Here is an 11,645-nt window from a genome sequence, read left to right as displayed (position 1 = left end):
GGGGAGGGCCCCATTTGCTTTACTGTTCTTTAACGACCCTGATTGAAAGAACAAACAACCGCATTAACTGCCTCTAATGGGCAATTAATCCTCATAAGAAGAAAGAAAGAAAGAAAGAAAGAAAGAAAGAAAGAAAGAAAGAAAGAAAGAAAGAAAGAAAGAAAGAAAGAAAGAAAGAAAGAAAGAAAGAAAGAAAGAAAGAAAGAAAGAAAGAAAGAAAGAAAGAAAGAAGTTTGAAGAGAGCAGGCAGACAGACCGCTGTCTGGGTGGTATATGCATTTCCCTAACCTTAAGCCTCCCTCCACCAATCAACACTCAGCAGGGGCTATAGCAGCCAATCAGACCCCACAGCAGGGGGTGAATTTAAAACAGCCAATCATCCAGCCACAACAGGAGATGCAAAACAGCCAATCAACCCTAACAGAAGGGAGAATTCAAGCACCCCATCAGCAAGCCCACCCAGCTGCCAACAGGCATGGTCAGCTCACAAGCCAATGTAAGCATGCTTCAGCTGGCAGCAGATGCGAATCTTCCTGAACTGCACATTCTGGTCTCTTTTCAACACCACAGGGAGGAATTCTGCAACTTCAGAAACTCAAGAGCCTTAGCAAAATAATTCAACTTATTACATTTAAAAAAAATCCATTCAAATTGCTCAAGGCAATGCATGTGGTTCTCCCTTTCCCCTGCCAATTTTATCCTAACAACAACCCTGTGAGGTAGGGCTGAGAGACTGTGGCTGGCCCCAGAGGCCACATGGAAGTGAGGAGAATGCTGTTAAGTCCCTACTGAGGATGAGAACAATGGGTATTATCAACAAAGAAAAGTGAATTAAAAAGCAGTGAAATCTATGGCAAATCCTGTAAGTTTGAATCCCTACTCTGCCATGTTAGGGTTGAGGTCAGCAGTAATTAGAGAGCAACGAGAGTTTCAGGGTGTAAGGAAGCTGTCAAGAATCAAATGACCTCGTGTCACAGGAGATCTGAGTCTCGAAAGCTTACACCCTGAACTCTTGTTGGACTCCAGTCTGTTCTCCTGCAAGCCAAAATATCTACCCTCTGAAAATACAGTCTATAAAAGTTGGCTGAGTGACCTCATGCTTTTAGCCGTAGCCTACCTCACAGGGTTGCTGGGAGTGTACAACAGAGTGGGCAGGATTTAGGGCAGGGAGGGCCCATGGTGGAGAGTAATGTTATGGAGTCCACCCTCCAAAGCAGCCATTTTCTCCAGGGTAACTGATCTCTTTAGTCTGGGGATGAGCTATAATTCCAGGGGATGCCCAGGTCCCACATTCTAAAGTAGAGCTGCCTGTCTCATTTTTGATGTGGAAGCACATCTACTGGCACGCCCTCTGAAACGGAAATGATTACAGATATATGTCTGTTGACCTACTCCAGGCAGTGCACTAGTAGGTAAGAAGGTGGGTGGCAGTGGCACAAACAGATCTCTTCAAGCCAGCTGCAGGAGATGGCTGGTGGCAGCTGGCAAGGCACAGTGCTAAGCCCTGCTTGCTGTGCTGCCATAGCCATCAAAATGAAGAGCCGTGGCTAGGAGTGTGGCCACCCTTGGGAGATGGGCCATGGATACAATTATGTTTCCCCCATGCTCACCATTCTGAGTTGTTTGTGAATACCCTTTTCCTTGTTGCCTTCCCCTCTCCACCCCTCAGCCCCCCCCAATCTGCCTTTATAAAAAAGGTGCCTGCTTTATCTATGTTTTAGTTGTGCCCCTTAATCCCACCATTCTGTGCCATTGATTGCCTCCCCCTCCTCCCCAAAGTGTCCTGAATGTAATTTTTTAAAGAAAACATTTTTTTTTAAACTCAGAAACAGCATTGTAACGCTATCACCCTTAAAAAAGCAGTCTTGTCATCTTACACAGCGGTGTTATGGTGTTATAACATTATAACTGTTTTTCTTTAGCAATTACTTTCGGGACACTTTGGAGGGGGGAAGAGGAGAGGCAATGAAGGGCTCAGAATGATGGGATTAACGGGTGCAACAAAACAAAGGTGCAAGTAGGCCAAATTTTGCATAAAACGCATTTTTGGAAAGGAGAAAGGGAGCAAAGCATGACAGGAGGTTGTCTCCTTCAGACTCTAGTGCGAAAAGCATGTCACAAATTTCAGGCTGGAAAATAAGGGGAGCAAAGCCCAAATGCAGAAACGCTAGAGTCGACTTGCAGCATCCGAAGGAAACCCAAAGCGAGGCTAAAACAAAGTATGTCTCCTAATGCGGAAACGGTCTCTGAGGCAGTTGCTGGACCAGGAGTAGGCAAACTGCGGCCCTCCAGATGTCCATGGACATCTGGAGGGCCGCAGATTGACTACCCCTGTGCTAGACTAAGGATCAGACTCTGCACCGACCACCAAACAATTCTACACACAAATGTTCAGTTTTTCTCAGTTCTAAGCAACTTGCAGAGCAGAACCTTCATGCAGGTCAGTAAGGTCTACTGACAATTAGACAATTTTGCTGGACTTTCCCTGTAGCATCTGTAACCCCTGGCCCTTTGTCCCATCACTCAACAGAACAGGTCTAAATTGTTTCTGGGTGCAAAATAACATAACTACACATTTTTTTAAACCCTTGGAATAAAATTAATCATGCTTTAAATTATGTGCAGCTGTTGAAAAAAACACATTCCTTATGGACTTCTTATCAAAGATGATGAGAAATCATTTGTGCATTCTTCCAAAAATTCTATGCACCAAATGTCTAGATTCTGTTATAGAGATCATATTTTTAGATTCCAGCTCAGTAAATCCCCCCCCAGGCTTCTTAAACTTCCAAAAGCACTTACTAAATTGTTCCTATATTTTCTGGGGCATGGAACCATTAGACCAGGGGTGGCCAAACTGTGATTCTCCTGATATCCATGGACTACAATTACCATGACCCCCTGTGAGGACACTGGTAACAGTAGTCCATGGACATCTGGAGAGCTACAGTTTGGCCACCCCTATTTCAGGGCTTTCAGCCACACTGGGCTGTGTATTGTCCCCGGACTACAATTCAGTCCATGGATTACAATTCCCATGAGCCCCTGCCAGCTGCTACATCTCCAGATAACCAAGTTCAGTTCCCTTGGAGATGAGGGAGACTTTGGAGGGAGAACGCTATGGCATTACACACTGCTGAAATTCCTCGCCTCGCCAAACCATGCCCTGCTGAGGCCACACACAAACACACACTGCTGAGCCTCCAGGTATATCGTAACCCAGGGGTAGTCAAGCTGGGGCCCTCCAGATGTCCATGGACTACAATTCCCAGGAGTCCCCTGCCAGCGAATGCTGGCAGGGGGCTCCTGGGAATTGTAGTCCATGGACATCTGGAGGGCCGCAGTTTGACTACCCCTGTCCTAACCTAAGGATGGCCAGGAATGGTAGTTCAGATTCAGATACCTTTATTGGCATAAGGTTTGATATACTTAAAACAAAATTTACAACAGAAACAAATTCTGGACATAAACACATGGACAACAGTCATAAGGCCTTATGCCGTATAGCCGATCTGCAGCAGAGATAGATTAGTTCTCAGGATAGTTGACAGGATTTTTGTGAGGTCCACTATCTGACAAGGCTCCTTTACACTCAGCAGCATCTTCACTAGATGTTTCGCATCGCTGCACAGATATTTCAGTTTTCCCATGGTAGTTCATGGACATCTGGAGAGCCACCTTTTGCCCACCCGTGTCCTAACCCGTAAGCCTACATTATACCCAATTCCCCCCTCCCCAAGCTCCACCCCAAATCTCCAGACTTTAAACATGCATAAGACACAGAGGGGAAGAGTGCCAAAGGGTGAGAAATTATTAGGGGGGGATTCCTCAAAATGGAAGAGTTGGTTCTTATATCCTGCTTTTCACTACCTGAAGGGGCCCCTAAGCAGCTTACAATCGCTTTCCCTTCCTCTCCCGACAAAAGGTACCCTGTGAAGTAGAATCCTGAGAGAATCCTAACCGAACTGCTCTGTGAAAACAGCTCTCAGAGGACAGTGACTGGCCCAAGGTAACCCTGCTAACTGCATGTGGCGGAGAACTGGGTTATCCAGCCCGGCTCTCCGGAATAGAGGTCCTCACGCTTAACCATCACACCAAGCTGGATTTGTTTGTGACATCTGGCTTGAGATTTATAGGCTCAATAAATTGTTTTCAGGGTCTCAAACTTTTTTGTTTTTAGGGGGGGGGAGAGTGGAGAAATATTTTTAAAACTGACCTGATGTTCTCCTGAATCCCTAGAGAAGGTTTAAGGGGTGGGGGGGATCATAAGTATTGAAGAATCTCGGTATTTCCCAATGAGAATCATTGAACAAAGTAAAAAGGAAAGAGCCATACCTGCCTGGACATTTAAAAGCCAATTTAAAGGCCGATTGCAGGGAGGGGGCCTGCAGGTACTTTTCCCACAGTGCCAGAACCAAGTTCTACAGTCTCTAAAAATTAAAATAAAAACGTCACTTTAAAAACGTGCAGAACATGGTTCAGGGATGAATGATAGAATCATAGAATCATAGAGTTGGAAGGGACCTTCTTCTGTCCCACAGCTCAAGTGGCTGTAGAGCTGCTTCCAGAAAGTGTTCAACTCAAACCAAACGTTTTTAGATCACTTTAATTAGGCATCACTTACACAAATGCAAAGGTTCTTCTAAGGTAAAAGTGATTCTTTGTAAGTTTGGGTAGGTGAAAAGGAGTGAGGCATCCATCTGCTGGGTATGGCTGAAGACTAACAAAGAGTTTGGAAAGAAAGAGAAAGGGGTATTTTCCCGCCTTGGCTGTTACCAGGAAATTGGGCTTAAGGTCCAATCACATTTGAGGAACATGGGAAAGAGCAAGCTTACTACAATACCCAGCATCCTTTCTCTTAAAGTGACAGGGGAGAATATCTCCTGTTTCTCAGAACTCCAGCCAAAAGCTGCCTGGACAGAACAGACCTCCTTGATCATCTAGTCCAACCCCCTGCACTATGCAGGACACTCACATCCCTATCGCTCATCCACTGTAACCTGCCACACCCTTGAACATTCACAGAATTGGCTTCTCTGTCAGATGGCTCTCCAGCCTCTGTTTAAAAACTTCCAAAGAAGGAGAACCCACCACCTCCCAAGGAAGCCTGTTCCACTGAGGAACCGTTCTGTCAGGAACTTCTTCCGGGTGTTTAGATGGAATTTCTTTTGAATTAACTTTATCACATTGGTTCTGGTCCATCCCTCTGGGGCAAAAGAGAACACAGGAAGACACATAGCAGCACCCACTACCAACAGTGTCACAAGGCGTGAGCAAGGCCATAAGTGCAACTCTTGTACAATCTCCCGCAGTACTAACAAATATAACCGAGATCCCATGATGACAAAGGAGAATTGCATTTGCCTCTGAGCAGTGCCCTGGATTTCCTTGATTTCAAATACTAACCAGGGCTGATCAAAGCTTCTGAGATCAGTCTATCTTGTACCTATGGACAAAAGAAGGGTGGTGGACAGCACTGTCATGTCACAACTGATTTAGGCAACCTCCGAAGATGTTCGGAGGTGGTCTGCCAGTACCTGGCTCCACATCATGACTCTGGTATTCCTTGGAGGTCAACCATCTAAATTCTGACCAGAACCAGCCCAGCTGAGCTTCCATGATCTGATGAGATCAAGTGAGCCGGGGCCATCCAGGCCGGGGCTGTCTCACCATGACCAGCCAGAATCAAACAAGCCAAGGACAATTAGGTCAGAGAAATGCCAAAAGAATACTATGATCCCATACAGCAGGGGTAGTCAAACTGCGGCCCTCCAGTTGTCCATGGACTACAATTCCCATGAGCCCCTGCCAGCTTTTGCTGGCAGGGGCTCATGGGAATTGTACTCCATGGACATCTGGAGGGCCGCAGTTTGACTACCCCTGCCACACAGGGACTGGCTCCAGTCTATACAGCTAAACCAAGAAACCACCCATCTCTGTTGGCAATTGTGGAAATAATATCTCCAGATATCCATGAACTACAATGACCATGAACCCCTCATGGTAATTACCAGGACACTGGTAAGGACATCTGGAGAGCCACCGTTTGGCCACCCCTGCTTCAGGGCTTTCAGCCACACCGGGCTGCTTGCTGTCCCTTCAACTAGGGGCCCTGAGGGCCCTCATTTTCTTCATTTCTCAGCTCTTCTGCTAGGAGACCCCTCAGGCCTTGCCTCTCAGCTAGGCCTCGAGGCATCTTTAATTTCTTTTCTTTCTTTTTTTTTTAACTCTACAAGTCCTCCTATTTCCCAATATCAATCATAAGCTAGAGCTCCTCTTGAGATGAAGTGCACTGGGCCTTCTCTTTTGTTTGGCAAGCGGGCCTTCAAAAGTATTCACTTGAGTGCCATCTGGTGGCTCCCAGGAAGCCGTAACGGGATACATGAAGCAAGTCTCCTTCAGCTGCAATGGCCACCTTCAGAACCCAGCATGTGCCGGTTGACCATAGTTCAAGGTCAGCCACCAGGGAAGTTTGGAATTTTTATGGCTGCAATCGCAAACTTTGGCTGGGAAGAGGGAAAATGCAGAAGTTGGGGGGAAGGGGATTTTTCAAAATCCAGGTTCTCAGCAATGGAAAACATCCTGAATTTGAAATGGGTGCCATCACTGCTTAAGGCCCGGTGACTTCGAACGCACCTGCATCCTCATCACATTGATATTTAAACTAGACTAATACCAATGAACGTGTAATGACGCTGGAAACATCATCAGAATTGTATATTCAATCACGCCCTGCATCTACGCCGGCTGCCGCTCCTGAATGAATCATAATACTGCCTTGTTGATGAAGATATATCCCCCCTCTCCCACTCCCCTCCAGCTTTTAATAATGATTTAAATTATTTTTAAAAAGTGAAAGCTCTGGGCCTGTCCCGCAGCTACTTCCTACAGGGCACCATTAAAAAGAAAACATTCCACGGGCACACGCGCCAAAAAAAAAATGACTAACCAAAGCCACCAGCCCCTCCAAAACGACTTTGCTCCCCCAAGTGATAAATCTCTGCTCCCCACCCCCTCCACGGCAAGCTGAGCAGCTGTAAACACCAGCTGCCACGTCCCTTTCAAATCCCGCTTCCAGATCAGCGCCGCTATCAGAAATGCATTACTTTGCCGCTGTCGCTTGTCGAAGGCGCCATTTAAAAATTTGCAACGGCTTCTCCCCGCTGAAAGCCGTAAATCTCCCCCATTTTAATGCCTCTTTATGGGTGGCGGAGGAGCGACAGGTGGGGGGGGGGGAAAGAGACCCATCAGGCCCCCGCTGTTACGTATATTGAATTAACAATTCTTAGCAGCTCTAATTATTTCCAGAAGGGGTTCTCGGAAGGCGGCTGGAGAGACTGCGGAATATTAAAAAACCCGTTCCGCGCGATTTTGCGCGGCCCCTGTGCACAAACACTCGGTGTTTGCTGTGAGGCCTCAGTCGGCACTTAACAAGCAAGTCTTGTCCGAGCGGCTGAGAGACGATTTTTCACAGAGCTTGCCCTGCTTTGGTGGGGAAGTCCTTTGGATCAGGGGGTCTCTAATCTCTGCCCCCCAAAGACCCAACTCATTAGCTTATGTCAAGGACTGACGGCTACCTTTAGCACTCCTTGACAGGGACAAATGACAAAGAACTTCTGCTAACAATCCCGGCTAGGCTCTTTCGTCTTCCTCTGGCAGGATTTCTGAAGTCTCTTTTTTTTTTTCCCCACCCCGTTAAGATACATGTTTGCCTGAGGAACAACGGGCCGGTGGTTGGACCCTTGACTAGCCTGTCTTGAAGGATTTCACTCTGTGAAGGAGAAAAGTGACCATTTCTCTCACACGCACACCTAAGCAGCGATAGCCTCAGCAGCCCTGCTCGGTCCTGGCTCAGAGAAATAGAGAAAGTAGCTCCGGGCAGAACCATGTCGGGAAAAGAACGGCAAAAAATAGCCCAGCGGGGGACAAACCCTCTCACTGGTCTAATGGCAGTCCTATGGCCTGTGTATGGATCCTGCACTCCAGGCTAACAAGCCAATCTAGCTACCCATTATTTAATGTAGATTTATGTCGAATTAGAAGTTGTTCCAGCTATTTCCATATTCCATTAATCAGGGGTAGTCAAACTGCGGCCCTCCAGATGTCCATGGACTACAATTCCCAGGAGCCCCCTGCCAGCATTCGCTGGCAGGGGGCTCCTGGGAATTGTAGTCCATGGACATCTGGAGGGCCGCAGTTTGACTACCCCTGCCATTAATGGTATCCCGAGACACGCATTCATCAACAACCCTCCCAGGGGCCATATCGCATTTGCTTAAAGAGCCTGCTTTTCTTCAGTTGCGTCATTGGGCTATAGCCTGCGGTGGCTGCCATGCCATCAGCGCGTTTCTGCTCCAGATTCCTCTCGCACAGATGCCCAAGTGAAGCTTTTCCCAGCACAGGAAGGATGAGGAGTGTTCTCCGGCTTTGTTTTCCTACGTCCTACTACCGCTGAAGACCCAGGAGCATGTGCCCCAGCAAAGGAGCTGGGGGGAAAGAACCAAAAGCAAAGGTTTTTTTTTAAAAAAAAATAGGTTCATTTTATTTCAATGCAGTTAATTAATTCCATGGTGAGAATTTGAGCACGCCAGCCACGTATTGGATATTGGAATATTCTGGTAAGGCATCAAGCTGCAACCAGATTGAGTATTCCATCAGAAAACATGGATTCCCAGCTTGTTCCTGGGCACAGATCCGGGTGTAAACTGCACGGAGCTTTTATTCCAACCCCAGGTCGATTCAGTCCCTGCCCTCTACACAGAATGCGATTTCCGCTTGGATTTGGGGCGATTTAAATTTTCCTTCTGCAGCAAGAAGGATTGATCCGGAGTGACCCTACCTTTATTGTGCGATATCTTAGAGTGCTTTTAATGCTCAATATCCGGATTGGGAAACCAAGCTCCGTGGTAGAGAACTTCTGATAGGCCACACCTGGTCATGTGACAAGCTTGCCCTAAAGGAGAAGCCCATAATTTCTCTCAACTTCTGTCGGTCCTGGATTTTTCCTCCCTCCGCTACCTTTTTTGATCCTCTCCACCACCACCACCACCACCCCCCCAAGAAAAGAAAGAGGCTCCCTGCCTGGCTCCTCTCCCCCACCCCTTCAAGAAAAGAAAGAAAGAGGCTTGCCCCCCCCCTTCTGAACTACCCTAACCACATGCAGAACACTTTCCTGTTTCAATGGGGAGGGGGGGGGGAGGAAGACCCAAGTTCAAAGCGATCTGGATTCAACAGGATTGACAATGGAATAAAGAAAGTAAGTGCAGACTCTGCCCTGGATGCTGGTGTTGACATTAAAGCTCTTCATTGATTGGGACCAGAGGAGCTGAAGAACCACCTACTTCCTTATTAATCTACTGGAGCACACCAGTCATCTTTGGAGACCCTGCTTTGGGTGCCTCCCCCCCCCAATTGAAATTAGGTAGCTGGCCAATCAGGAGACAGAGTTCTTTGTTGTGGATGCAAAACTCTCGAACTCTTCCCCAGGGAGATTGGTCCATTCCCCCCAGTTGCCATCTTCTGTTGGCAGATGAAGACTTTTAATTAGTTGAGTTATTTTTTTTAACTTCCTGTTTAAAAATTTTACAGTCATTCAGACCGACGTTCAAATACACAATTGAAATAGCAAATGAATACAAAAAGAAATATTGGAATACAAAAAGAGCGTTTAAAATCAGAAATATAAAACATGTCAGGATTAAAACTCAGAATTAATTGCAGGGGTAGTCAAACTACAACCCTCCAGATGTCCATGGACAATGTCAGGGGCTCATGAGAATTGTAGTCCATGGACATCTGGAGGGCCGCAGTTTGACTACCCCTCATTAAAAGCATTGGCTAAGTAGAGAGTCAGTGATTTACATCAATATGGGCAGGTCAGCGTGCTCCTCCTCCTAAAGTAGTCAATGACAGTGGAAAGGGAAGGGATCCCAGCCATTCACACTTTTGCCAACAGAGTCCTACCACTTTGCTCTGTGTTGCTATTGGCAGCTGGAGTTGAGCAAGGTGTCTCCTTCCCTGGGGCTGGGGATGCAGAATCTTAGAATCACAGAGTTGGAAGGGACCTCCAGGGTCCTCCAGTCCAACCCCCTGCACAGTACAGGAACTCACAACAACCTGCCCACCCACAGTGACCATAATTGACCCCCCAAAAAAACCCAAAATCTCCAGAATCCAGCCTGGCCTGGAGGAAATTCACCTACCATCCCACAGTGTTGATCAGCAATTCCCTGGGTATGCAAGGAAGGGCCCTTTTGAGGTTTTTTGTTTTAACTCAGGGGCCTCCCACAAACTCCAGACCCTGGAAGAGGGGCCTTCTGTAGCTGACAACCCGTGTGCATCTGGGCACAAGGCTGCAGTAGACCCCTGGTGAGATTTGGGCCTTGGATGGCAGGGAGACGTGCCCTCTGCAACATAGCACCCACCCTGCCAAGCTCTGAGCCTTGGGTGGCAGGGAGAGGGGCCTTCTGCCTCTCCACAAAAGCCCTTCTTTACAGTAAAGTATCAATAGGTTTCATACGGACAAGTGATGCCAGGGGTCCTACTCTGTTGTGCCTCATCGGTGACAGAAACCTTGCTAATGAAGCAATGGTTCCATCTAGGTGACATGTGGGAGGGGGGGCACAGGGAGGCATAGTCAGCCTCAAAGCCTGAAAAAATAAATCCAGGTGTGCCTCCACCGTCAAAAAGTTGAGAAAGGCTGGCTTAGATAATGTTACCACCTACTCACCAAGGCTACTAGCCCAACAGATCTATCCTCCATGAATGTCTAATCCCCTTTTAAAGCAGTCCATGCCATCGCTATGCCCTCTTACAGCAACCCCACATTTTAATAGAACCTGAGTTGGAAGGGGGCATACAGGCCACCTAGTCCAAGCCTCTGCTCAGTGCAGGAGCTGCCTGAATAATTTGCTCTGGAAAGTATTCCTTTTGCCCTGTCCTGAAGTGCCAGAATTCTGGCAGAGGGAGACAAAAATTGCAAGGGATAAAGTACCCCCTGAGGACCCACCCGGCAGGGGTGGCGGATTAAGTTTAAGTTAACAGTCTGGAAGGGGAATCAGTTGAATCTGGATCCACTCCAGCTCGCTATTGGTACAATCAAATCAGAGTCCAGTAGCACCTTTAAGACCAACAAAGATTTATTCAAGGTGTGAGCTTTCGACTCGAAAGCTCACGCCTTGAATAAATCTTTGTTGGTCTTAAAGGTGCTACTGGACTCTGATTTGATTGTGCTACTTCAGACTAACACAGCTACCCATTTGAATCTATGACTATTTGTAGTACAGCTGTTAGGGGGCTTTGGTGGGATGCATTTATAACATACACATCTTGGTCTAATATAAGCATACATATGCACGAACAGCACAGTAACACGGAATCGGAGCAGCTTTCTCCAAGCAGTGGGTGGGTAAAATGGAGGCCAATTGACACACTAAGAGACTGGCTGTACTATCCAGAGAAATGTCCTTTTTAGCAAGCACATCAGCTAGGACGATTGCTAAACGTAGATTCAGCTTCTCTTTTAAAGGGGAAAAAATGACTTTCGGACACGGCCGGTGACTTGATCTGGGTTCCTCGTGGGCTTAGAGAGGCAACTTTTGCTCACAATATCAGATTACGCCAATCTTTCCAATCACACCACATGA

Source organism: Paroedura picta, chromosome 5 (genome assembly GCF_049243985.1).
Source record: "Paroedura picta isolate Pp20150507F chromosome 5, Ppicta_v3.0, whole genome shotgun sequence".
Taxonomy (NCBI): Eukaryota; Metazoa; Chordata; class Lepidosauria; order Squamata; family Gekkonidae; genus Paroedura; species Paroedura picta.
This window is presented reverse-complemented; position numbering follows the sequence as displayed.